This window comes from Amblyomma americanum, chromosome 8, assembly GCF_052857255.1.
Source record: "Amblyomma americanum isolate KBUSLIRL-KWMA chromosome 8, ASM5285725v1, whole genome shotgun sequence".
Classification (NCBI taxonomy): Eukaryota; Metazoa; Arthropoda; class Arachnida; order Ixodida; family Ixodidae; genus Amblyomma; species Amblyomma americanum.
In genome coordinates this window covers 84,472,623-84,498,916 of record NC_135504.1, presented here as the reverse complement: position 1 = coordinate 84,498,916, position 26,294 = coordinate 84,472,623, and the positions used below count along the sequence as shown (strand labels likewise).

The 26,294-nt window shown below is 50.8% G+C and overlaps 9 non-coding genes and 1 pseudogene across 9 annotated transcripts; all 10 read right to left on the bottom strand.

Annotated features, from left to right (window-relative positions):
• Nucleotides 1-16,818: 16,818 nt before the first annotated feature.
• On the bottom strand, nucleotides 16,819-16,892 carry TRNAI-GAU (transfer RNA isoleucine (anticodon GAU)). Its single transcript has one exon. It is a non-coding gene; the product is annotated as a tRNA-Ile (tRNA).
• Nucleotides 16,893-17,039: 147 nt separating this feature from the next.
• Nucleotides 17,040-17,113, bottom strand: TRNAI-AAU (transfer RNA isoleucine (anticodon AAU)). Its single transcript has one exon. It is a non-coding gene; the product is annotated as a tRNA-Ile (tRNA).
• A 374-nt stretch (nucleotides 17,114-17,487) lies between these two features.
• Nucleotides 17,488-17,561, bottom strand: TRNAI-AAU (transfer RNA isoleucine (anticodon AAU)). The gene has a single exon. It is a non-coding gene; the product is annotated as a tRNA-Ile (tRNA).
• A 147-nt stretch (nucleotides 17,562-17,708) lies between these two features.
• TRNAI-AAU (transfer RNA isoleucine (anticodon AAU)) lies at nucleotides 17,709-17,782 on the bottom strand. The gene has a single exon. It is a non-coding gene; the product is annotated as a tRNA-Ile (tRNA).
• Nucleotides 17,783-17,927: 145 nt separating this feature from the next.
• On the bottom strand, nucleotides 17,928-18,001 carry TRNAI-AAU (transfer RNA isoleucine (anticodon AAU)). The gene has a single exon. It is a non-coding gene; the product is annotated as a tRNA-Ile (tRNA).
• A 150-nt stretch (nucleotides 18,002-18,151) lies between these two features.
• TRNAI-AAU (transfer RNA isoleucine (anticodon AAU)) lies at nucleotides 18,152-18,225 on the bottom strand. The gene has a single exon. It is a non-coding gene; the product is annotated as a tRNA-Ile (tRNA).
• A 150-nt stretch (nucleotides 18,226-18,375) lies between these two features.
• On the bottom strand, nucleotides 18,376-18,449 carry TRNAI-AAU (transfer RNA isoleucine (anticodon AAU)). Its single transcript has one exon. It is a non-coding gene; the product is annotated as a tRNA-Ile (tRNA).
• Nucleotides 18,450-18,595: 146 nt separating this feature from the next.
• TRNAI-AAU (transfer RNA isoleucine (anticodon AAU)) lies at nucleotides 18,596-18,669 on the bottom strand. The gene has a single exon. It is a non-coding gene; the product is annotated as a tRNA-Ile (tRNA).
• A 152-nt stretch (nucleotides 18,670-18,821) lies between these two features.
• TRNAI-AAU (transfer RNA isoleucine (anticodon AAU)) lies at nucleotides 18,822-18,895 on the bottom strand. The gene has a single exon. It is a non-coding gene; the product is annotated as a tRNA-Ile (tRNA).
• A 6,208-nt stretch (nucleotides 18,896-25,103) lies between these two features.
• Nucleotides 25,104-26,221, bottom strand: LOC144102569 (uncharacterized; annotated as a pseudogene).
• Nucleotides 26,222-26,294: the final 73 nt, after the last annotated feature.

Here is a 26,294-nt window from a genome sequence, read left to right as displayed (position 1 = left end):
CGAACATATAGGAATCGAACACTCGCGACAACCTCTCTAAAGTAACCAAAATTCCTCCCGATAAACTTTCGGGTGAGACAAAACCCGGCAGTGCATTTCCAAGCCTTATTTGCCACACAGTACGCAAAAACGGATCACTTACACCACGCACAAAAAAAAATGTGCTTACGATCTGCCGTACAAATAAGTGCCCCAGACTCAGGCCACCGTCCTTGACCCGCATAAACAAATTCGTCCGGCTGCATCGTTCCCAGCCCGCAGCTCACACAAAAACGACAAAGATCCGGTGCAGTCTCTGTACGTTCATCATTGCACAATACAACACTTGCATCACGTACCACAACCTAGACATAAAAAACAGATTACACACTGTGGTCCTTTCGAAAATTGACAGATGTTGCCCTTTCCACCTCTCCACCTTTTCACGCGTGGCTTGCGTCTGTTCTCTCCAGTACGGTTCGCTATCGCGATAACCGTCTAGTGGGACGCCCAAGTACTTTACTCGGTCGTCACCCAGGACATGTTTGCAAAATGGTCGGGTTTCGTTGGCCATTCTTCATGCCAAAGCCCCAGGGACTTTGACCAATTCACTTTACTGCCTGTGACTTTGGTGAATTTTTTTACACATGCCACGGCCTCGGTTACACCTTCCCGATTCACTGTAAACACTGCGACATCATCCGCATAGGCCTGCAGCTTAACTTCTGCCGCCTGAAGCTGGAAGCCACGAATTTTTTCATTTTGCATGATGTTCAAACACAACGCTTCGATGTAAATGCAGAATAGAAGGGGGCTAAGGGGACAACCCTGGCGCACCGAACGCTGCAGGACGATGGGTGCCCCCAAACTCTTATTTACAATTAATCTTGTCGTGAAGCTCGGTACGCCAAGGCCACTCCCTCGTGAATAATGCACCCTGCATTTACATGGTCGAGTATGCAGAACAGGATTTCGAGTGGAACACAATCAAATGCTTTCTCAAGATCTAGCTGAAGTATGGCTACACCGGTATTTGCATGATCACAACATTCAAGCACACACCTCGCTCTATGAATATTGGTAACAATGGAGCGTACTTTGATCCCACACGTCTGGTGAGGACCGACTATATCTTGAATAACTGACTGTAGTCTACGGGCTAAAATCTTCATGAAAACTTTATATTGTGAGTGCGGTAGGTCGATATGCTGTTAGCTGTTGTAACTTTCCTGCTTCATCATATTTAGGAATTAACACTGTGTGGGATTTACCGTAAAACGGAGGCAATTCATTTACTTTGAGGCTTCATTATACACTGCTGTCAGTACTGGCACTATTTCGTGTCTATATGCTTTGTAAAAAGCCGCACTTCATCCATCAGGTCCAGGTGATTTTCCAAGGTTCAAATTTTCTATCGCATGCTCGACCTCTGACGCAGTTATCGACAGCTCCAACCTATCTTTCTGTTCGTCATCTAATCGCGGTAAAGCGCCAAGAAATTTTCCCTTGAACGAGCTCACATCCACTTCTTGCTTCGCAAACAACACCTGATAATATCCAGGAAATGCCTGCTGGATATGACCGCTTCTCCAGATACGACCCACACCAATCAATCTTTTCAACGTAGTTTCGCTGAGCGTGCGTTTTTTCCATTCCTAGCGCTCGTTTTGACGGTGTCTCCCCAGCTGCTACATCTTGCGCCCTAGCCCGCACAAGCGCGCCATGATAGCGTTCTTCTTCGAAGAGTTCAATCTTGTGTTTTATTTTTGTAATGTCGTCCATCCACTTTCCAGGCTCTTCGCTCTCTTTTTCGAGAAGTCTAGACAGTAAAGATCTTATATTTTTTTTCCTCAAGCTTCTCCTCTTGTCGTATACAGCCTGACCTTTCGATCGCTGCAATCTTTATTTGCCGTTTGCAAAGTTCCCACTGCTGCCATACTTTCAGTTCCCCACTCGTCTCTAATTTGCCGATTTCTTCATTTACTTTCCTGCTAAAGATGCCGTCTGTAATGATCTTATTATTTAATTTCCATATCTCCCAAGAAAACTGATTTCCTCTTTTCTTTGTCCCTACCCACACTTCACTAAAAAATGATCAGAAAATGATACCGGTACTGCACTGTAGGTACTGCATTTTGGAATAACATGCGGCGACACATAAATGCGATCTAGCCGTGCATGGCTTGACCGCTGAAAATGTGTGAAAATCACACAGCGCTCGCCTTCTAAACATTCCGCCACATCATCGAGGTTGCACGTCACTATAACCTCTGAGAGTGCCTCAGTGCTTCTGTCCCTAAAAGCCCGTGCACTGGTTTTATCACAACCTCTCAGAACGCAGTTGAAGTCACCGATGATAATCAGGGATTTCTCACAAATTAAGTACTTTTTTAGGTTTTGAAAAAAAAAACTCTCCTTTCATCCACCGCATTTGGAGCGTACACACAAATGATGCGCCAATATGTTTTGTTGTACACGAAGTCAACCAAAAGACACCTACCCGATGGACACGCCATATATCCCTGAACCTCAAGTCCCGGTACATTGTTAGCAGAAATGACACAGCCCGCAGACGTGCCTATAGCGTGGGACACTACTGCAAAAAACCTAGACGTGAAACGTAGCGCCATGTTCCCGGTCTCATCTTCCCCGTCAATTTTCGTTTCCTGCACTGCCAGGACGTCAATGTCATGCTCAGTTAAAATGCGGTATACCTGGCTCTGCTTCTTCTTGCTTGCCAGTCCCCTGACGTTAAGTGTGCCGACTTTAATGGGGGACGCAGGAGATATTTTCATAGAGATGAAAGAGGCCCAGAACATGGCGCTTACCCTTCCCGTCAAGCGCGTGGGGCTAGACGATGGATGAATGGATGGATGGATGGATGGATACGGCTGAACCCTTCACATCGGGCGGTGGCTCAAGCCACCTAGCCATGTCTTGTGAAATTTTACTCCTGTCTTGCTTTTAGCCACCAATCAGATAACCTTCGCTTGGTTACTTCTAACCTCTTAAAATCCACTTTCCCTTCACTATCCCTAAACCCCAATGCCTTGGGTATGTCAGCCCCGCTGCCTTCCACTGTAGTGTGAAGCCCTTTACAGAAAAGTATCAAGTGTTCAGCTGTTTCCTCCTCCTCTCCGCACGCAATGCACAAAGTGTCTATCTCCTGGTACCTGACTCTATACGTCTTAGTCCGCAAAACTCCAGTCCTGGCCTCAAACAACAAAAAACTTCCCCTACAATTATCATAGATATTTTCTTTGACAATTTCCTGTTTAAAGGTCCGGTATGTCTTTGACACCGGAGCCACCCGGTGCTGGTTCCAGGTCTGGCAGCGGGGGTGGTTTTGTGAGGGCCCTCCTCTCCTTCTACACATTAGGTCGTGGTCGGATGGATGGCCGCCGTCCTTGGGTCGTTTTTGCCGGCGGCTCCTCGACACTGGGGGCTGCCGCCTTGTCTCTTTCGATTCCAGTCTGGGCGTGGCGTGGCTTCGCTGGGGAAGGACCACTGGTAATACAGGCGCCGCTCTTATCATGGTTCTCCTCGTTAGGAGTCGCTGGCTCGGTTTCTTTGAGTGCCGGCACGCTTACTTCATCACTCGACGCCTCCATCCCATTTCTCTGCCCTTCAGTTTTCCGCCCGGCAACGCTGCTAGAGGGTCCCTTAAGTCCGTCGCGCCTACCTGCTTTTCGGGTTCCCCTATGCCTTTTGCAGATTCCTCGGCCTCGGCCACGTCCGTCAGGAGTTCCGCAGAGTCGTCTTCCGACACAGCTCCCGTAGCTACCGCATAAGTGCGGACACAGTCGGTATCCGTGTGACCGTACCGCCGACATTTCGTACAGCGGGGAACTTTACATTCACGCCGCACGTGGCCCGTACCGTGGAAGCGCAGGCACTGCATTGGACGTCCAGGTGCCACCACATGAGCCACATCTCCGGCGACGCGTACCTGGTGTGGTAGGTCATCCGCTTTCAGACCGGGCTTCGACTTCAGTAGGACAGTCCTTGTCGTTGAGCTCTTGTCTTTGACGCCTTGGATCCGCCACCGCTCTCGCGTAACGTCGGTCACTTTGCCAAATGCCGCTAATGCCGTCCGGATGTCGTCGTCGGCCACACCATGAAGCATCCAGTGTAGCCGCAGCTTTACCTGCTGGTCTTCCGGGTCGATGACGAGGCAGCGGCGTCTCTTAACTTGCAGCTCATTGAAGGCGAGCACCGTTGCTGCCTCCGTGCTCCGCAGGGTGACCGCCCACACATGGTTGATTTGGTACGCCCCCAGCGCGACCCCGTCGGGGAGCGTACCGTGTTGCAAATGGGTTGCAAGCCCCAAGGGTAGCGTTGGCCTGGCGGCCTGGGGCACAGCTGGAAACATCCGAAGGTCCTGGCAAAGGATGAGTCGACTGCCAACAGAACAACTTGTTTATTCTGGCATCGCAAAAGTGCAGCCGGTCAGGGCGACCACGTTACTCGAAGGAAGAAATCGAAGTCTCTCTTTGGCGTCCGGGGCAGCTGCCTTTTATACCCTCGGAGTCGAGGGCAAGAAGGAACGGCTCGGGATGAGGCGCCCGATACGGCGACGCTCCGACATGTTGAGACGTGACGTGCGCGTCCGCCGGGCCGGCTCCGGTCAGACCTCCTCGCCTCCCAGTTGGGGAGCTCCTCTCCCCGGCTGCCGCGCTTTGAGAAGCGTGGGCACCAACATGCACACACACACACGAACACACGAAGACACGTGGCATTGAAACCTGCCTGGAAGCGCTTGGCGGGAGGCGTTGCGGCAGCGATGAACGGGTCAAAATGACCGCCACTTTGAACGAAGCCCCGGCGTCCGTTGCATCCAAGCCGGCTATACCGCGCGTCGTAGGCGAAACGTAACAGACCGCCCCGCCGGGAGAAGGAGATCCCGATGGTCAGGGGACTGCATCCGCTGTCCGGAGGGATGTCGCTCGATCATGCTCGTAATCAAAATTGGTCGTCCCTCGGCGTTGCTTGAGCGCAGCGCACAGAGAAAGCCTCGTTCTCAGGTTCAGGTTCACACAAGACACTGCAAAGTGACTTCGGGAGAGTTGCCACTTTTGTTCTCGTTCCCAGCAAGCGTTAGAACTACGCCGAAACGCAACCGCTCAGTCAGCAAGCACGAGACAACCCTCACTAAGCTCTGCCAGGCTCTTTCCCCTTTTATACTACTGCCTAGTTCCTTACAGTAGTCAAGCAGCACTCAGAACGCGTCCACAAATGGGAAAATTGCACAAGAAAGCACGTCATCACTTTGAAACACTAAACAAAAGCAATATGTTAAAAATCCTGCCTCAGGAAGAAAACATCAGTAACAAACAACTTTGAGGCGGATTCCTACGTTAGGGGCCTCGACTTAAGCCATCTGCGTTACCGTTGAGGCTCCCCTTTTTGTAACGCACCTCAAAGGAATATTGTTGCAAAGCGAGGCTCCAGCGCAGGAGGCAGCCATTTTTGGGAGAGATGGTCTGCAGCCATTGGAGAGGGCAGTGATCCGTCTCAATGATAAACCTCGAGCCGGCTAGGTAGCATGACAATTTCTGAACGGCCCACACGAGACACGCACACTCTTTCTCGGTGGCGCTGTACGCCTGCTCACGACAGGTCAGCTTACGACTAGCATACAGGACGAGGTGTTCCACTTCTCCATTTTCCCTTTGGCACAGTTCAACGCCCATGCCTCGCTCACTAGCATCGCACTGAACAACGAACCCTTTTGTGTAGTCTGGCGATCGTAGCACAGGCTGATTTGTTAGGGCGCTCTTTAGGGCGCTGAAAGCTCTTTCCTTTGTCTCGCCCCAGACGACTGTTTGGGGCTCTGTTTTTCTTAGAGCATCCGTCAGGGGAGCCGCGATATCGGAGTACCTGGGGATGTACCTCTGATAGTAGTCGGCGACACCTAAGAACGACCGAATATCGGTCTTCGTGCGCGGTTGCGGGAAGTCTCGCACACCGGCCACCTTTATTTCAGAGGGGCGGCGACGACCCTGTCCAATCACGTGACCGAGGTAGACAACCTCGGCCTGTGCTAATTGGCACTTGGGAGCCTTGACTGTCAAGCCCGCTTCGCGCAGGCGGGTTAGCACTGCCCGCAAGTGTGCCATATGCTCAGACCAGGATGCGGAGAATATCGCTACGTCGTCTAAATACGGTAAAGCGAATTCTTCCTGTCCCCGCAACACTTTGTCCATGAGGCTTGAAAAGCAGTATGGGGCGTTCTTCAAACCAAAACTCAAAACTTTAGGACGGAATGTTGCCATTGGTGAAATGAACGCCGCATACCTACTAGCCTCTTCTGTAAGTGGAACCTGCCAATAACCCCTGACAAGATCTAGGGTGGAAATAAACTGAGCGCTACTAACTTTCTCAAGGCGCTCCTCGATGTTAGGGATCGGGTAAATTTGATCCTTAGTGATGGAATTAAGCCTGCGGTAGTCGACGCAAGGACGAGGTTCCTTGCCCGGTACCTCAACTAAAATCAAAGGGGAGGTTTAATCGCTCTCACCCGCCTCAATAACACCGAGCTGTAGCATTTTCTTTACCTCAGCCTCCATAATATCGCGCTGGCGGGGTGACACCCGGTACGCCTTGGACCGTACTGGCTCTGGGGAGGTAAGTTCTATTTCATGAGTAAGGACAGAAGTCCTACCAGGCCTCTCAGAGAACTGACCTTGAAACTCTTGTAAGAGTTGGTGTAGTTCGGTTTTCTGCTCAGGCGACAGCGGTGCTTTACTGAGTAAGTCACTAATGACCTGATCGGTGTCTTCCCTGTTCGTCACTGAGCCTAGTCCCGGAAGCTCGACCGGAAGCTCTTCTAACTTTCCCGATTCGGGCATTTCCTTTCCAGTACCTGGTGCCTTCAATGCTACAGGCTCAATTTTATTCAGTTCGGACGTGCTCTGAATACCAGCTTGCTGCACCTCCGACCCTTTCTCATTGTTCGACAACGTCGGCCCCGCAACTACCGCCTTTGCAGCGAGCTCCCGAACTCTCGATCTGGTTAAGGCCTGAACGCTAGCCTCACCAAACAAAAGCCCCTTCTCGCGCATGAGGTGATCGGACCTGTTCGAAATTAGGTACGGGTACTGGAGGGGGGGGGGGGCAGCATAGATGACACTACGGCCTCCGTCTCAAGTGCTCCGAAAGGTCCTTCAATAAGCACTTTTGCTACGGGCAGACACACGCTATGAGCTTCCACGGCTTGCTTGATCCATGCGCACTCGCCCGTGAACATATCGGGTTCTACGTAAGAGGGGTGAACTACATCTATTGTAGCTGCGGAATCACGAAGCACTCGGCACTCTTTCCCGTTCACGAGGAAGTCTCGCATGTAAGGCTCGAGAAGCTTCATGTTCTCGTCAGTGCTACATAATGACAAACACACGACTTTTCTTTTTGTTTCTGGACACTGCGCCGAAAAGTGACCCGGCTTCTGGAACGTATAACACACGCGCGCTTGCCTCCTCTCGAACCGCTTTCTGCGTTCGGCTTCGGCTGCCGCCGTCTCCTTACGTTCGGTCGGACTGCTTTCACTCGCATCCGCACTACGTGTGTCCCCCCTTGCTCTCATGGGTGTGAACTTCGGCCTCTCAGACTTGGAGCCAAATTCACCCTTTTGACCGTCCTTAGCTCCGCGAGCCCGACGCGTCACAAACTCCTCGGCTAGCTCGGCGGCTTTAGCCACTGTACTAACGTCTGGCCGATCCAAGACCCAGTACCGCACGTTCTCAGGTAACCGACTATAAAACTGTTCTAGCCCGAAACACTGCAGAATTTTCTCGTGGTCACCAAACGCTTTCTCTTCTTTGAGCCACTCCTGCATGTTTGACATAAGCCTGTAGGCAAACTCTGTATATGACTCACTTCTGCCTTTTTCATTTTCCCGAAACTTCCGACGGAACGCCTCCGCTGACAGCCTGTACTTTTTTAGCAGACTCGATTTCACTTGGTCGAAATACTCTGCCTCCTCTCTCTTCAAGCGAGCGACTACGTCGGCCGCCTCGCCGGGTAACAAAGTGAGCAAGCGCTGTGGCCACGTTTCCCGAGAGAACCCCTGCTTCTTGCACGTTCGCTCAAAGTTAACCAGGAACAAACCAATGTCCTCTCCAAGCTTAAACGGCCGCATCAGGTGAGTCATTTTGAACGATACCCGTTCTCCTGCACCGTGTGCCTGACTTCCATTACGAGCGCGTTCCATCTCTACCTCGAGACGCTTCATTTCCAAAGCGTGTTGACGGTCGCGCTTTCTCTTTTTGTTCTTTACGTTCGCACTCGTCTTTCTCTTTTTGCTCCCTCTCCTCAATGGTCTCAAGGCATTCCGACAGCTCGTCATCCTCAGCCTCCAACTCAAGAATAGCCCTTAGCAGTTCTGGTTTTCTGAGTTTGTCTGAGACATCAAGACCCAACTCTCTTGCAAGCTCCAGCAATTTCGGTTTGCGCAACGACTTCAAATCCATGGCTGCTCCGAATGCTGCTTTCTCTACTGCCTACTATTTTCTTGCCGCAAACTAACCCGGCAGCAACGACAACCACAATTACCAGCTCTGTTTCTGACACTAACAAAAGCCTGGCAAAACTCAGAAGAAGAAAGTCCCGCACTCACCAAACCTCGCAGCCAAGAAATCAGCGCCGTCGCTCCGCTGCAGGCAACCAGTCATCACACAGGGCTCGTTGCACTGCTCCCGGATGGTCGTTGTGCTGCTCAGCATATAGTTGACCGCATATCTTCGCTGCTGGCCTCCGTTGTCGCGATCTCACCGCTGGCAACCAGTTGTTGCAAATGGGTTGCAAGCCCCAAGGGTAGCGTTGGCCTGGTGGCCTGGGGCACAGCTGGAAACATCCGAAGGTCCTGGCAAAGGATGAGTCGACTGCCAACAGAACAGCTTGTTTATTCTGGCATCGCAAAAGAGCAGCCGGTCAGGGCGACCACGTTACTCGAAGGAAGAAATCGAAGTCTCTCTTTGGCGTCTTCTTCTTCAGTGATTGTTGGGAAGGATGAAAAGGAGGGAGACACGGGCTTGTCTACTGGAGGACTAGCCTCCACGCCCACTGCCGGCGTGTCGTAGAAAGAGGAGGGGAGGGGAAAAAAGATTGAAAGGAAAGGGTAGGCGCGCAGCCGCAATGATAATGTCGAATGACATACGCAGTCCCCTGTGGCCTATAGGCGGCCAGAGAGGCCGGAGGCCTCCAGGAAGTTGAGGAGGTGCCGGAGGGCTTTGGCAGGATTATGACAGTCGGGGAAGAGAAGGTGGTCCGCTGATGTGCAGGGGAGGCCCAGGGAGCGGTAGCCAGCCTCCATGATAGTCCTTGCGGAGACAAGGGCAGGGCATACACACAGGAGGTGTTGGGCAGTCTCTTCCGGGTAAGTGCAGAAGGAGCAACCCGGGGAGTCAGAGAGGCCGATGCGGAAAAGGCGGGAGCCGGTGTTGGCGCAGCCTACCCTGAGTCTCAGTAGGAGGCTGCGCTCTTTGCAGTCCATGCCTCGAGTTGGGAGTGGATGGGGGGGATGGCCGTTTGCCACCCTGGGATCAGGGTGATCTAGGAGGAGGAGGCGGTCCACTGTGTTCCTTGCCAGATCCAAGGGGCACAGGTTCCTGGAGAGCGGAGTACCCGGAGAGTGGGCAGATTTGGCAAGGGAGTCCGCTTCTTCATTGCCCTGGACACCGATATGGGCCGGGACCCAGGTGAGACGGATGCGGGTTCCCCTGGAGCACAGTGCGTGGAGCCGCCAAGCAAGCCTGCGGGCGATGGGAGGACCCTTGAATGGCCTCAGGAGGAGCTGGAGGGCTGCCCTGGAGTCGGTGTAGATGGCTGCCTCCTTGATCCCAGGGCGTTGGTTTAGGATGTCAGCGGCCAAGTGTATGGCGGCAAGTTCTGCGGTTGTGGACGATGCCACAAAAGGAAGCCTGGCCTGTCTGCTCAAGTGGAGCGATGGGGCTGTGCAGGCTGCAGCCGCAGATGAGCATGGTCCTGGGAGGACGGAGCCATCCGTGAAAATAGTGACGGTGCCAGGGGGTTCAGCATGAAGAACCGCAGCGACCTCCTGACGTAAGCCCACAGCGGGAGTGTCCCGCCTCGTCCGGGAGCCAGGTAGAGAGAGTTTGACCTCGTAGAGGTGTCCAAGGTCCGGGCGAGGAGGAAGGGGGAAGGACTCAGGCTGTCCCCCCACGAGGTCTTCGAAGAACTGGGCCATCTGACCCATTTTGGAGTTGGGCCTCGTGAGAAGGCGGTAAACAAGGGGGCGGCCATCAGGCGCGTTGTGGAGGCGCTCGATGTGGCGGAGAGAGGTGCGCCTGGATAGCAGCTCCAGAGGCCATGTACCTGCTTCTGCCAGGGTGGCGGCCACGGGAGAGGAGCGGGGAAGTCCAAGGCATAGTCGTATTGCCGCCCGCTGTTTCCGCTCGATGGCCAGGTATTGGCTCACAGTGAGCCGGATGAGCGGTAGTGCGTAGGTGAACTGCAGGACGGCCATGCCTTGTTATAGCTGGAGTCCCAGCCTGGGGGTGATGCCATTGCCCTTGGCTAAGAGGCTACGTATAGCCCCCTGGATCCTGGAGGACTGGGCCAGGAAGTGGCTTACTGCCGGGTTCCAGGTGAGCCGAACGTCGATGAGCAGGCCCAGGTATTTCACTTGGCGGCTCCTCTTTGGCGTCCGGGGCAGCTGCCTTTTATACCCTCGGAGTCGAGGGCAAGAAGGAACGGCTCGGCATGAGGCGCCCGATACGGCGACGCTCCGACATGTTGAGACGTGACGTGCGCGTCCGCCGGGCCGGCGCCGGTCAGACCTCCTCGCCTCCCAGTTGGGGAGCTCCTCTCCCCGGCTGCCGCGCTTTGACAAGCGTGGGCACCAACATGCACACACACACGCACACACGAAGACACGTGGCATTGAAACCTGCCTGGACGCGCTTGGCGGGAGGCGTTGCGGCAGCGATGAACGGGTCAAAATGACCGCCACTTTGAACGAAGCCCCGGCGTCCGTTGCATCCGCGCCGGCTATACCGCGCGTCGTAGGCGAAACGTAACAACCGGTCTCGGCCAGGGCGTCGCAGAAATCTTCGACCCGAAATGGCCTCGCTCGCACGTCTCCGTGAAGAAAACCTGTGTTGAAAACAACACGTCCTGTTGGCAGTGTCGGCAAAATTATCTGGCACTCCTTATCTTCGCAGTCATCAATCTTGTTTCCGCGGCCGTCGAAGGCCGCTGTCGCCGCTCCGCTGGAGCCCATGATACTGCGATCCGATCAGCTCGGCTGCCGGAAGCAGAATGACTGAGCTAGCAGACCAGAACGAATCACGGAGTTAAGGTAACCCACTCCTTTCGTCCTTCTTCTATCCACACAATACGGTTGCGTGGGCGGCAGGGGTAAAACTGGCCCTCCCTGCGCCACGTACGGTCAGCTGTGTTGAGAGCAGGATAAAAACAGACCATGGCCTGCGCAGAGATCGAACCTACGACCTTCGCGTTATTAGCAGGACGCTCTCACCAACTGAGATAGCAGGCTTTTTTTAATGCCTTTTTATTGATACAAGCACGATACATTGCTAAAACAACGCGGCCTGCTTCGGCCGGTCACAAGGTAAAATTTCTTGAGTTGCACCAATTCATCGAGCACACTCAGCCATACAGGTGGGTCTGCCTGTGCCCGGTACACATCTCGTATGTAACACACACTATCCACAAAGTTCTCTTTTACAGATCGAATAACAACATCAGCATTCCGGACAGCCATTCGAGTTTTCCATAAACTATGGAGGCCCAGAAGCATAATCATGTCGTAAGGGACGCCTGTGCCATCTATGTCTATCGGTAAGTAGCGAATGCCAATTGGTGTTTTGGGTAATTCCTTTTTTAGTGTCCGTTGTAAGACATCCCAATAAAAAATCGGGTCCAAGCATTCAATGAACACGTGTTCTATAGTTTCAGGCTTTTTCCAAAGCAAGCAGTTCGTTGTCCATGGTGCAAATATACCTTTGTCTGCAAGCCACGTCTTAACCGGCAAACTACTCGTGTGTAATTTGAAAAAGAATGTTCTTGTGCTTGCCTTGACTGGCATCTTTTTAATTCTTTTTAGAACATCTTGCCCTGGGCCACCAGAATTTATTGTACGGTACAGAGGCACAGGCATTATGATGTCTATCAGATCCCTGTACAACTTTTTTTCTTTATAGCGCAAGGGTACTCTAGTGAAAACCGAGCCTTAAGGAATCGCAGAGTCCACAACCTCTATCAAGTAACCTCTAGCACCGTAAGTTGACAGTCTCACAGTAGACACTATAAAATCTGCCAGAGCCCTGCTCAGACAAACCTGCATCATGGAACGCAAAAAGGGGTCGTTCTGAACCCTTTTAAACATAAATCGCGACACAAGCTCGCGAACAAACAAATGTTCGAGACCAAGACCGCCATCTTGAACAATTCGAAACAAATTGGTTCTCTTAACCCTCTCCCAACTTGAAGTCCAGATAAATACAGCAAACGCCCTATGCATTTTTTGGACATTTACACGCGACATAGCCAAAAACTGCAAAACATACCACAACTTCGCGATTAAAAACATGTTGCAAACTGTTACCCTCGCAAACATCGACAAGTCTCGTCCTTGCCATGCCCTTGCTTTTCCCTTAACTTTTGGCGTCACCTCATTCCAATAATCAGAGTTCTTGTCATAGGGCTCTAGAGGCGCACCCGAGTAGCTTGGTGGCACGGCTGTCCACTGCAAATTTGCGACCGCCGGCGGTGTAATATCCCAGCTTCCATGCCGAAAGCCGAAACTCTTTTCCCAATTATTCTCGGAACCAGTTAGAAGACAAAATCGTTTGGCGACACCAACAGTTTCCTGAATACTTTCGCTGTCACTGCAAAATACAGCTATGTCGTCTGCATACGCAAGAATTTTAACATTAGATGACTGAAACATGAAGCCATTAATTCGCTCGCTGTTAATAAGATTTAAACAAAACTGGGCTCGAGATAAAGCACAAACAGCATGGGTGAAAGTGGGCATCCTTGCCTAACGGAGGAACGCAGAGGGACGGCTTCACTCAGGTTCTTATTGACAATGATGTGAATAGAACAGTTGCTATAAACCATCTTAAGGCCATCTTGTATTATACTGCCCACATTCACTTGTTCCACGACCGAGAACAAGACATCGTGTGCCACGCAATCAAACGCCTTCGACAGGTCCAGCTGAATCATTGCGACTCGGCTCCCGAAGACATCACACCATTCAAGAATACTGCGAGCAACGTGTACATTCGTGCAAATTGTACGGCCCTTCACTCCGCATGTTTGGTGCGGTCCAACGAGCTTCGTGATCACACTCTGCAACCTTCGTCCTAGAATTTTCATATAGACCTTATAGTCAACATTTGTGAGGGTTATTGGACGATAAGCCCCCACTGAGTGCAATTTCTCTCGGTAATCTGTTTTAGGAATCAATACTATGTGAGCATTGCGAAAGGAAGGTGGCATTTGATTCACTCTATATGCTTCTGAGAACATTTCATATAAAACCGGGCTGACTTCTCTGAATGCTTTATAAAAAGCAGCCCCTAGACCATCCGGCCCCGGTGTTTTCCCAAGTGGTAGTTCATCTAAAGCCTTCTGAACCTCCTCTAAACTAACAGGCCGTTCTAGGCGAGCCGGTGTCTCTTTGTTCAATCGAGGCATGAGCTGCAAAAAATCTTCCCACTGCCCGCTCTTCACGCTTCTTTCATTCCTTATCAGCTCTTTGTAATGGTCGACAAACGCCTGCTCAAATTCTTCTTTATCGGACGTTATTCTGTTGCGATAACGAATCTATCGGATTTCATTTTGTGCAGCATACCTTCTTTCATCGCACAACGCGCGCTTATTGAGAATTTCACCCGCCCACAGCTTTTCAGCGCGCGCCCGTATCACAGCGCCCGGTACTTATCTCTTTACAGAGCTTTTAGCTGGCTTTTAACTTCACGGATTTCTTTTATGTGCAACCCAGGCGCTGCTCTTTCCATGCACGTCAAAAAGTTTAATTGGCACTCCAATTCTTTGATCCTTTTCTTTTGATCTTGATGAAGGATAGTTTCTCTTTCTATCACTAGCATCTTGACAGCGTTCTTAAAGTTTTCGCACTAATCTGCACAGCTTCCTGACTCGACGAACGACACTTTGGTCACTTCATTTTTTAACTTGTTCAACGAAGGCTTCGTCTTCTAGATATTTCACATTTAGTTTCCAAAGTTTCCAGTTGAAGCGGGTCTTAACGGCTTTATTCCCAAAGGTTACAATCACAAGGCTGTGGTCGCTGAATGAAACGTGTTTAACTTCATATTTGCTACACACGGGCACAAATCCTATGATTGCGTAGACTCTATCTAGCCTCGCATTGCTGCTGCGTTGGAAGTGCGTAAAGCATGGCTGCGAGTCATGAGACAACACCCAGCCAAGATCTTCCATGTCGTGTTCTTGAATTATTGCATCCAGGTAATGTGCACTCTGATCACGCAGCGGGGCGTTCGGCACTCGATCCTCTGGCATAGAAACGCAGTTAAAGTCACCCATCAGCACGACACTTTTCTCGGAGTTCGAATACATCTCGACTTTTTCGAAAAAAAACTGATACACTCCTTATGGCTGTTAGGAGCGTAAGCAGAAATCACTCTCCAAGCATATCCAGAAAGCTAAAATCAACAACCAGTAACCGTCCTCCTTCTGACGCAACAACAGTTTCTTTTTCAATGCAGATATTATTCCTCAAAAATAACGCACAACCCCCGGATTTTCCAACCACGTGACATATACCCACACTGTATCGGGACCGAAAACCTTCAACCAGGCGCTCTGTGTGTTCCTGGTTCAGAATCTTTGTTTGTTGCAATGCGACTATATCCGATTCATTTTCTAGGAAGAGGCGACTGACCTGGCACTGGCGTTTCCTCGCCGCCAGTCCCCGCACGTTCAGCGTGGCTACGCGCAGTGGCAGGTGAAACTTTGCTTCATCATCATTTTTAAAAGCACCCGCTGTTCGAGCAGTGCTCACCTCAGGGCACCCCGACGCTGCAGAGGGTTCCGTGCGCTGGGGCTTCGCAGGCCTTAAGCTGAGCCTGGTACTTTCACAGTCCACGGCAAAGTTTGGCGGTCACGCGCAGAGTTCCCTTCCATAGCTTATCGTCGGCACCGTGGCACGTTGATCCGGACCCGAAGGCAGCACGTTACCGCAGCTGCAGCGCTATTTAGGCGCCGCTTCCGCTGGTGGTCTGTCTGGTGGAATAATTGGCTTTGGTTTGAAGGACGCCCGTCGTGTCGGCGCCGCTTTGGTGGGAGGCTGCTCCGATGTTGCGCCGTCTGTTGATTGCTCATCCTGCACTGTTTCAAGATGACCGCGCTTTGTGGCTAAAACCGCAGCGTTTCCCATTGTGATGTCATTTTCTTGTCCTCTGTGCGACTCCTGCACTGGGCTCATAGGAGTTTTGACGGTAGGCTGCTTCTCTTCGCTCGCCTTCTCATCAGGCGCGTTTTGTACCACATGAGGTGGCTTGACCGTACTTATCTCGCTATGCTCAAAGCTTGAGGGTTGAGCGCTCTTCTCATCGGCTACCGCACTGCCTCCAGCTGGCCCTGACGCTTCCTCAGCCTCCACCTCGTCCATGACATGTTCAGCCACGTCAATATTCCTTGCAGGTGCTGTCATGCTCGCGTACGTCGGTACACATTGGCTTTCGTCATGACCAAACCGGCGACATCGCGAGCACCGAGGTACTCGACAGTCGCGACGAATGTGGCCCTTCCCTTGGCATCGAAAGCAGAGTGGGGGCCTCCCAGCTACTACCAAAAGCGCAGGTTCACCGGCAATACGCAGCTGGTGAGGTATGTCCTCAACGGTGATTCTCGACTTCAACTTCATGCTTATAACTCGAGTTGTTGACCCTTTTTCAGTCACGCCGAGCACTCGCCAGCGCTCCTTCGAGAGCTCGGTCACCTCACCATACGGCAGGAAGGCCGCACGCACTTCGTCGTCAGTCACGTTGTGAAGAACCCAGTGCACTTTAACACGCACCTCTTGCTTGTTGGAATCGATCACGAGACACCAGTGCTCCTTGACGCTAATGCTCCCCGCAGCGAGCATTTTCTTTACAGCTTAAGAGTTCTTAAACGTGACCGCCCACACATGATTCATTTGAAACGCTCCCAAGGCCACGAACTCGGGAAGCAGTTCCAAACGGGCAAGGGCGTCCTTGTAGTCCTCGACCCTATACGGCCGCGCTAGAACGTCGCCGGGCAAAAATACAGCATTAAAAACAATACGACCTGTTGGGAGGTGGGGCAGCATAACTTCGTAGCCTGCTTCGCTATCTTCAGTAGCAATCCTGTTTCCGCGGCTCGGCTGAGACGCTAACACCGCTCCGACGGAGCTCATAACGTGTCCGTTCGCCTCGGCAGCCGTAAGCAGAAACCTCAACTGAGCTAGCAGGCCAGAACAATTCACGACATCAAGGTAACCCACTTTATTCGTCCTTCTTCTATCCGCAGAATACGGCTGCGCGGGCGGGAGAGGTAAAATTGGCCCTCCCTGCGCCACGTACAGTCAGCTGCGTTGAGCGCAGGAGAAAAAAAAGAAGACCATGGCCTGCGCAGGGATCGAACCTACGACCTTCGCGTTATTAGCACGGCGCTCTAACCAACTGAGCTAGTAGGCCAGAACGATTCACGGATCAAGGTAACCCACTCCATTCGTCCTTCTACGCACACAATACGGTTGCATGGGCGGCAGGGGTAAAACTGGCCCTCCCTGGGCCACGTACGGTCAGCTGCGTTGAGCGCAGGAGAAAAAAAAGAAGGCCATGGCCTGCGCAGGGATCGAACCTACGACCTTCGCGTTATCTGCACGACGCCCTAACCAACTGAGCTAGCAGGCCAGAACGATTCACGGGATCAAGGTAACCCACTCCATTCGTCCTTCTACGCACACAATACGGTTGCGTGGGCGGCAGGGGTAAAAATGGCCCTCCCTGGGCCACGTACGGTCAGCTGCGTTGAGCGCAGGAGAAAAAAAAAGAAGACCATGGCCTGCGCAGGGATTGAACCTACGACCTTCGCGTTATTAGCACGACGCTCTAACCAACTGAGCTAGCAGGCCAGAACGATTCACGGGATCAAGGTAACCCACTCCATTCGCTCTTCTTCTACGCACACAATACGGTTGCGTGGGCGGCAGGGGTAAACCTGGCCCTCCCTGGGCCTCGTACGGTCAGCTGCGTTGAGCGCAGGAGAAAAAAAAAGAAGACCATGGCCTGCGCAGGGATAGAACCTACGACCTTCGCGTTATTAGCACGACGCTCTAACCAACTGAGCTAACAGGCCAGAACGATTCACGGGATCAAGGTAACCCACTCCATTCGCTCTTCTTCTACGCACACAATACGGTTGCGTGGGCGGCAGGGGTAAAACTGGCCCTCCCTGGGCCACGTATGGTCAGCTGCGTTGAGCGCAGGAGAAAAAAAAAGAAGACCATGGCCTGCGCAGGGATTGAACCTACGACCTTCGCGTTATTAGCACGACGCTCTAACCAACTGAGCTAGCAGGCCAGAACGATTCACGGATTAAGGTAACCGTCTCCATTCGCTCTTCTACGCACACAATACGGTTGCGTGGGCGGCAGGGGTAAAACTGGCCCTCCCTGGGCCACGTATGGTCCGCTGCGTTGAGCGCAGGAGAAAAAAAAAAGAAGACCATGGCCTGCGCAGGGATTGAACCTACGACCTTCGCGTTATTAGCACGACGCTCTAACCAACTGAGCTAGCAGGCCAGAACGATTCACGGATTAAGGTAACCGTCTCCATTCGCTCTTCTACGCACACAATACGGTTGCGTGGGCGGCAGGGGTAAAACTGGCCCTCCCTGGGCCACGTACGGTCAGCTGCGTTGAGCGCACGAGAAAAAAAAGAAGACCATGGCCTGCGCAGGGATTGAACCTACGACCTTCGCGTTATTAGCACGACGCTCTAACCAACTGAACTAGCAGGCCAGAACGATTCACGGGATCAAGGTAACCCACTCCATTCGCTCTTCTTCTACGCACACAATACGGTTGCGTGGGCGGCAGGGGTAAAACTGGCCCTCCCTGGGCCACGTACGGTCAGCTGCGTTGAGCGCAGGAGAAAAAAAAAGAAGACCATGGCCTGCGCAGGGATTGAACCTACGACCTTCGCGTTATTAGCACGACGCTCTAACCAACTGAACTAGCAGGCCAGAACGATTCACGGGATCAAGGTAACCCACTCCATTCGCTCTTCTTCTACGCACACAATACGGTTGCGTGGGCGGCAGGGGTAAAACTGGCCCTCCCTGGGCCACGTATGGTCAGCTGCGTTGAGCGCAGGAGAAAAAAAAAGAAGACCATGGCCTGCGCAGGGATTGAACCTACGACCTTCGCGTTATTAGCACGACGCTCTAACCAACTGAGCTAGCAGGCCAGAACGATTCACGGATTAAGGTAACCGTCTCCATTCGCTCTTCTACGCACACAATACGGTTGCGTGGGCGGCAGGGGTAAAACTGGCCCTCCCTGGGCCACGTACGCTCAGCTGCGTTGAGCGCAGGAGAAAAAAAAAGAAGACCATGGCCTGCGCAGGGATTGAACCTACGACCTTCGCGTTATTAGCACGACGCTCTAACCAACTGAACTAGCAGGCCAGAACGATTCACGGGATCAAGGTAACCCACTCCATTCGCTCTTCTTCTACGCACACAATACGGTTGCGTGGACGGCAGGGGTAAAACTGGCCCTCCCTGGGCCACGTACGCTCAGCTGCGTTGAGCGCAGGAGAAAAAAAAAAAGAAGACCATGGCCTGCGCAGGGATTGAACCTACGACCTTCGCGTTATTAGCACGACGCTCTAACCAACTGAGCTAGCAGGCCAGAACGATTCACGGGATCAAGGTAACCCACTCCATTCGCTCTTCTTCTACGCACACAATACGGTTGCGTGGGCGGCAGGGGTAAAACTGGCCCTCCCTGGGCCACGTACGGTCAGCTGCGTTGAGCGCAGGAGAAAAAAAAAAGAAGACCATGGCCTGCGCAGGGATTGAACCTACGACCTTCACGTTATTAGCACGACGCACTAACCAACTGAGCTAGCAGGCTTTTTTTTCTTTACTGCCGTCTTTGACATTCAAAGTACGAAACTCAACAGATAAAATGCGACAGCGAAGCTTCGACTGACACGACTTTTTAAAATTTCTTCAACTGTGCCAACCCGTCAAGTACATCAATCCACTCTGGTGGTTCGGACGGTGCCCGATACGCTTCCCTGAAACGGACAACTCCCTCTATGAAGTGATTATGCGAGGGTCGGACTTCAATATCTGCATTGTTGCACTGCATCCTCGTTTTCCACAAGCTGTGGAGGCCCAGGAGCTTTATCGAATCGAATGGAATTCCGTTGGCTTTATGAACCGGCAAATCTTATACCGTATGAATTTATGGGTAAATCCTTTTTTAGAGTCCTTTGAAGAACATCCCAGAAAAAAATTGCGTCCCAACTATCCAGGAACACGTGTTCTATTGTTTCAGGTTTCCTACATTGGTAACAATTAGTTGTCCAACGGACGAATATACCTTTATCTTGCATCCATGTTTTGACAGATAATGTTTTAGTTTGCAGTTTAAAGAAGAAGGATTTAACTGATGGTAGTACTGGCACCTTCTTAACTATCTTGAGCACATCCACCCTTTCGTACTGTCCCGAATTTCTTCTGCTTTTTCATTCCAGAAATTGGTATTCTCTCCATATTTGTCCAGCGGGATTCCCAAATAAACTCCGGAAGATTTACCCCATCGGACCCCCCAGAAAAAGTCTGGCTCTAAGTCCCATTGCCCATGCCAGACTCCGAGACATTTGTCTAAATTAACAGCACTGCCAGTTTGCCTGCAAAACCTTTCAGTTATTTGTAACACTTCTACAACACCTTTGCGGTCTTCACAAAAGAGCGCTACGTCATCAGCGTATGCCAGTATTCTCACCTCACACGCTGCCAACCTTAAACCTCGGATATTCCCACTCGCAGTTATCATCCTACAGAAAGGTTTCAATTAAATTGCAAAAAGGAGAGGGGACAGTGGACATCCTTGTCGAACAGATGCCCTTACATCAATTCTTTCAGATAACAGTTAGTTTATCATAAGACGTGTCGAGCAACATGCATAAGCCATTTTTATCCCTTTGAGAACAACTGCACCAATACGAGTATGTTCCAACAAACAGTAGAGTATTTCATGAGACACGTGATCGAACGCTTTTTCAAAGTCAATTTGAAGCATAGCCACTTTCTTATTCAGGGCGTCGCAGCACTCGAACACGCTGCGTGCTGCATGAATATTTTTAAATATGCTTGTCGTTTTTATATCACACGTTTGGTGAGGCCCTACAATATCCCTTATGACGTATTACAATCGCTTAGCTAACACTTTCATCGGAATTTTGTAATCAACGTTTGTTAACATGATCGGTCTATATCCTGTAGCCTTTACTAGCTTGGCTGGGTCATCTGTCTCAGGAAGTAAGACCGTATGGGCATGTGAAACGAAGGTGGCAGCCTACCGACCTCAAAGCACTACTTGAAAAGCTTATAAAGCATAGGGGACAGGTCATATTTAAAGCTCTTATTAAAGGCCGCACACAAACCGCCAGGTCCTGGCGACTTTTCGGCATTCAGTTCTTCAATTTTTGTCCCTATTTCCTCAATACTTAATTCGTTCTGTAGTCTTCAGTGATCTCATTTCCTAATATTGGTATAAGTGGCAAAAAGTTTTCCCGAAACGGTTCTTCACTTGGAGCCGGCGCGGTGGCTGAGTGGTTACGGCGCTAGGCGCTAGGGGTAAAACTGGCCTTCCCTGCGCCACGTACGGTCAGCTGCGTTGAGAGCAGGAGAAAAAAAAGGACCATGGCCTGCGCAGGGATCAACCTACGACATTAGCGTTATTAGCACGATGCTCTAACCAACTGAGCTTACAGGCGAGAACGATTCATGGAATCAAGGTAACCCGCTCCATTCATCCTTCTTCTACGTACACAATACGGTTGCGTGGGCGGCAGGGGTAAAACTGGTCCTCCTTGGGCCACGCACGGTCAGCTGCGTTGAGTGCAGGAGAAAACAAAAGAAGACCGTGGGCTAGCAGGCTTTTCTTTTTCTTTATTGCCTCCTCAGACAGCTATTCAAACAATACAAACACGACTAAAAAACACCAGAACAGGCAGACCCGGCATGCTTAAAATTTTCTTAGTCTGACCGAATCGTCAAGAACAGCCATCCATTGCGGCAGCTCATTTTGTGCGCGATACACCTCTGCAATGTATGTAATACAATCAATAAAATTTTCAAGGGCAGACCGAACAACAATGTCTGCATGTCGCACAGCCATCCTTCTCTTCCACAAACTGTGGAGGCCCAGGAGCATGAACATGTCATACGGTGTGTCATCATCAGTCTCTGCTGTTAAAAACCTGAATCCTGAAGGGGTGATTGGTAGTTCCTTTTTAAGTGTGCGTTGTAAAATGTCCCAGAAAAAGATAGGATCCTGGCATTCAATGAAAACATGTTCAATGGTTTTTGGGTTTTTGCACAGAAGACAATTCACTGTCCAGGGCACAAAAATCCCTTTGTCCTCTAGCCATGTATTTACTGGAAGAGTGTTGTGTGCAGCTTGAAAAAGAAAGTTTTAATTTCAGCTCTTACTGGCATCTTTTTCACTCTTTTCGAAACGTCCTCTCCTGGGCTTCCGCAGTACATCGCTCTGAATAGTGGGACTGGCATCATGATGTTAATTAAGTCTTTGTACAACTTCTTTTTGTTAACCGAAGGCAAGTATTCTAATGAAAAATGTGCTGTTAGTACACGATATGACACAACAATTTCGTGCAGATAACCAGTTACACCACGATTCACAGCATTACTAGTGGTGGCAATGAAATCAGGTAAGGTTTTAGCCAGTCGAACATGCAACATTGTGCGCAAAAAACCATCACTTTGGTCCCGTAAGACAAAGAACCGTGACACAATTTTTCTGGGAAACAAATTCGATAAGCCAAGTCCTCCATTGCGAACAGATCGAAAAAGATTTGACCTACTAACTCTCTCCCAAATCGAGCCCCAAATGAACACTGCAAAAGCTCTGTGCATTTTTTGCACATTCGCGCGCGACATAAAAAGAACTTGTAATACAAACCAAATCTTTGCCACAAGAAATACATTGTACACTGTAGCCCGCGCAAACATCGAGAAACCACGACCTTGCCATGATGAACTCTTTTCTTTCAAGGTCTCCATTTCTCCCTTCCAATATTCGTTATTTAATTTGTAATGCTGCAGCGGGACTCCAAGGTATTTAGTTGGTGTCGCCGTCCACGACATATATGCAAAACAGCCCGGAGTCATGTCCCAGTTGCCGTGCCAGAAGCCAACACTCTTTTCTTAATTAATCTGGGAGCCAGTCTGTTTGCAAAATTTGTCGGCTACTTGAGCCAACTCAAGGACACTGCTTCTGTCCGCGCAAAAAACAGCGATATCATTCGCGTAAGCTAATACTTTAACTTCAGATGACTGCTGTTTGAAGCCACGAATGTTTTCATGGCGTAAGAGAGCAACACAAGAAGGTTCAAGGTACAAGGTAACCAACAGTGCGGAGAGTGGGCAGCCTTTCCTCAGTGATGACTGAACAGGAACAAGTTCACTAAGCGTCCTGTTTATTACAATGCGCGTTGTACAGACACTGTAAGCCATCCTGACACCTTCAGTAATCACGTGACCGATATTGATATGTTTTAGCACCACGAACATTATTTCATGCGGGACCTTGTCGAAAGCTTTCGCCAGGTCAAGCTGCAACATAGCAACTCGGCCTGCGAACGCGTCACAGCACTCTAACACACTTCTCGCAATATGAGTATTAGTTGTGATCGTGCGGCCCTTGATTCCGCATGTTTGGTGAGGCCCCACAAGACTTTTAATTACTGTTTGTGTTCGCTTCGCCAGAACTTTCATTAAAATTTTATAATCTGTGTTTGTTAATGTAATTGGCCTGTATCATTCAACCAACATCAGCTTCTCTGGGTCTTCTGTTTTCGGTATTAGCACCATGTGACTTGTTCTAAAAGAAGGGGGCAGTCTATTTTGCTCGTATGCTTCAGCGTACACACGGTGTAAGACAACTGACAGATCCGGCGCAGAAGCCTTGTAAAAGGCTGCTCCTAAGCCATCAGGCCCGGGCGACCTGCCTTCAGCTAATTCCTTTATCGCCCTCACAATTTCGTCCGTGCTTATGGCACCTTCTAGGTTCCCTTTAGTTTCGTCATCTAACGTAGGCATGGCCGCAAGAAAATGCTCTTCAAACCCACTTTGCACTTGTTTTGCGCCGCCAAAAAAATACCTATAGTGCTCGACGAATTCCCTTGCAATTACTGCGCTATCATGACTCACTTCATTTGGAAAAGATATCTGTTTAATTTCCTTCTTAATAGCGTATCGTTTTTCATCCCCCAACGCCCATCTATTCGGAGTTTCCCCCAGCCACAACCTTTCTGTGCGTGCGCGAATCACTGCTGCTTTGTATTTTTCCGCATCAAGCAGTTCCAATTCGCTTTTAATTTTGCTTACTTCTCTAGTGTACGGACCGGGTTCCGCTCCTTCCATCTTTACAAGCCATACAAGTTGCCGTTTGAGCTCTTTTTCCTTTAACGTTTCGTTGTAGCGTTGGATAGTGCCCGTTTCAATCGCCATCATTTTTACTTGGATTTTTAGTTCATCCCACGCAACCGCATACCGCGCGGGCTCTCTTGTCAACACATCGTCAATCCTTTCTTTTACTTTATTAACAAAAGTGACATCTTCGAGCAGTTTCGCATTAAGCTTCCACAATTGCCAATTAAATTTTGACTGCTTTCGTTTCGTCTCTAGTGTAAAGGAGGCTATACAGTGGTCACTAAATGATACGGGCGTAACAGAGTAACCGCTACAAAGATGTATCAGATCCAGCGACACATACGCTCGGTCTAGTCTCGCATGACTTTTTCCCTGAAAATGTGTGTATTGTCCTCTTCCCGCGTTAGACAAAACCATGCCGACATCTTCAAAGTTGTGGTCATTGATTAACGTGCTCAAAAGTTCAGAGCTTTTATCTCTAACGTGGCGACTGTTCCCACGATCTTGGGCACAACACAGTTAAAATCCCCGAAAGACGCGGGTTCGATCCCGGCCGCGGTGGCCGAATTTCGATGGAGGCGAAATTCTAGAGGCCCGTGTACTGTGCGATGTCAGTGCACGTTAAAGAACCCCAGGTGGTCGAAATTCCCGGAGCCCTTCACTACGGCGTCACTCATAGCCTGAGTCGCTTTGGGACGTTAAACCCACGTAAACCATAAACAGTTAAAATCACCCAAAAGAATAACAGCGTTATTGCATTTGATGTAAGATTCAAGGTTTTCGAAGAAGATAAATCGGTCTTGCATATCATTTGGCGCATACACACATATCAGTCGCCATTGCGAACCAGAAAAAAAAGGAAGTTTAAAACAATAAGACGACCGTTTTCACTGACAGAGACTCCTCAAAAATTCCAGCGCATTTACGTGTTAGGATGGTACAACCACCAGATGTACCTACAGCATGGCAAATAGAAACATTATAACGCGCCGTAAACGCTGCAACCATACGGTCCGTCTGCTCCTGGCTCTCAACTTTCGTTTCTTGCACAGCCACGATGTCAAGCTCATCGTCTAGGCAGATGCGGCTTAGCTGGTATTGTCGCCGCCTTGCTGAAAGACCACGAACATTAATAGTGGCAATCCTTAGTGCTTTCTCTATTTTGGCCATCATTTAAGAGCAGGAACAGACAGCTCGTGCAGCGGATAGAGACATGTGACGCGTAGCAGTAGTCAGAATTATTGTTTGCGTGCAGCATACAGTACTACATGCCAAACACTGTCTCCTCTCTCGTACCTTGGTAGCGTCTCGCTGGTACACTGCTGCTTGTCCATCCATTGTTTGGCATTGTGCTCCTAGGAGCCTTTCCAGGCACAGGTCGCGTCGTCTACGGGGGCGGTGGTGCAGCCGGTCTTCTGTCCGGCGGTATGTTAGGTTTCGGGCGAAAAGACTCCCGGCGTCCCCACCACCGTTTTGGGCGGTGGTTCATCGTTGCTGAGAGAAGGGAGCTCGCCGTCGTCTAACGTTTCCTTGCGCGATCTTTTGGCTGCTGCTCCGCTTCCGCTTGCCTCAACGCCGTCCATATCGACGACGCCCAACTCAACCCCGGGCGTTTCCTCCGGCTCACCTACGCTGTTGGCTTCGAGGTCGCTGGAACCTGCTTCGAAGTGCTTGACGTCCTTCTGCTTGCTGTTCGTATCGGTGCTCTCAGGAAGCAGTTCAGGTGCAACCTTTGGCACGCTGTCGTTGCCACCTGGAACTTCTTCGGCGTCGGCCTCGTCCAGGAGCAGCTCGGAGACATCCTCTTTCCCTCTCAGTCCAATGACACTGGCGTACGTTCTCACGCACTCAGACTCGTCGTGCCCGTAGCGCCGGCAAAGCGCACAACGGTGAACACGACATTCCCGCCGTACATGACCTGTGTTAAGGCACCGGAGGCAGAGCGGAGCGCTCCCCGGGACAACAACGAGTGCCTGCTCCCCAGTAATGCGTACTTGATGCGGCAAATCGTCGACCGACCGGCCTGTTTTGAGCCTAAGAGTCACGAGTCGCGCCGACAACCCTTTGTCCTGAACGCCTTGGACTCGCCACCGTTCCCTTGTAACTTCAGTCACCTTTCCATACGATGAAAAGGCATAGCGCATGTCTTCATCCGGCACGTTATGCAGCATCCAGTGTAGCTTCAAATGAATGTCTTGATTATTAGGGTCGATGACCACACAACGTCGCTCTTTCACTTTTATGTCGTCCTCGCTGAGTATCTTCTTCACACCTTCGCAACTTTTAAATGTCACTGCCCACACATGGCGCATCTGATACGCCCCGAAGGCGACTACGTCGGACAGCAGCTATAAGCCAGCCAACGCATCTCGGAAATGTTCCACACGATACGGTCGAGACCGCACATCTGCATGCAAAAAACGGTATTTAACACAACACGACCTGCTGGTAGCTGAGGCAGAAGCACTTGATATTGCTGGTCGTCACTGGCAACACCCCTAGTACCGCAGCCCGACTAGGCCGCTGAAACCGCTCCTACGGAGCTCATGACACACACGTCCGTTCGCCTCGGCGGCCGGAAATGGAATGCAACTGAGCTAGCAGGCCGGAACGATTCATGG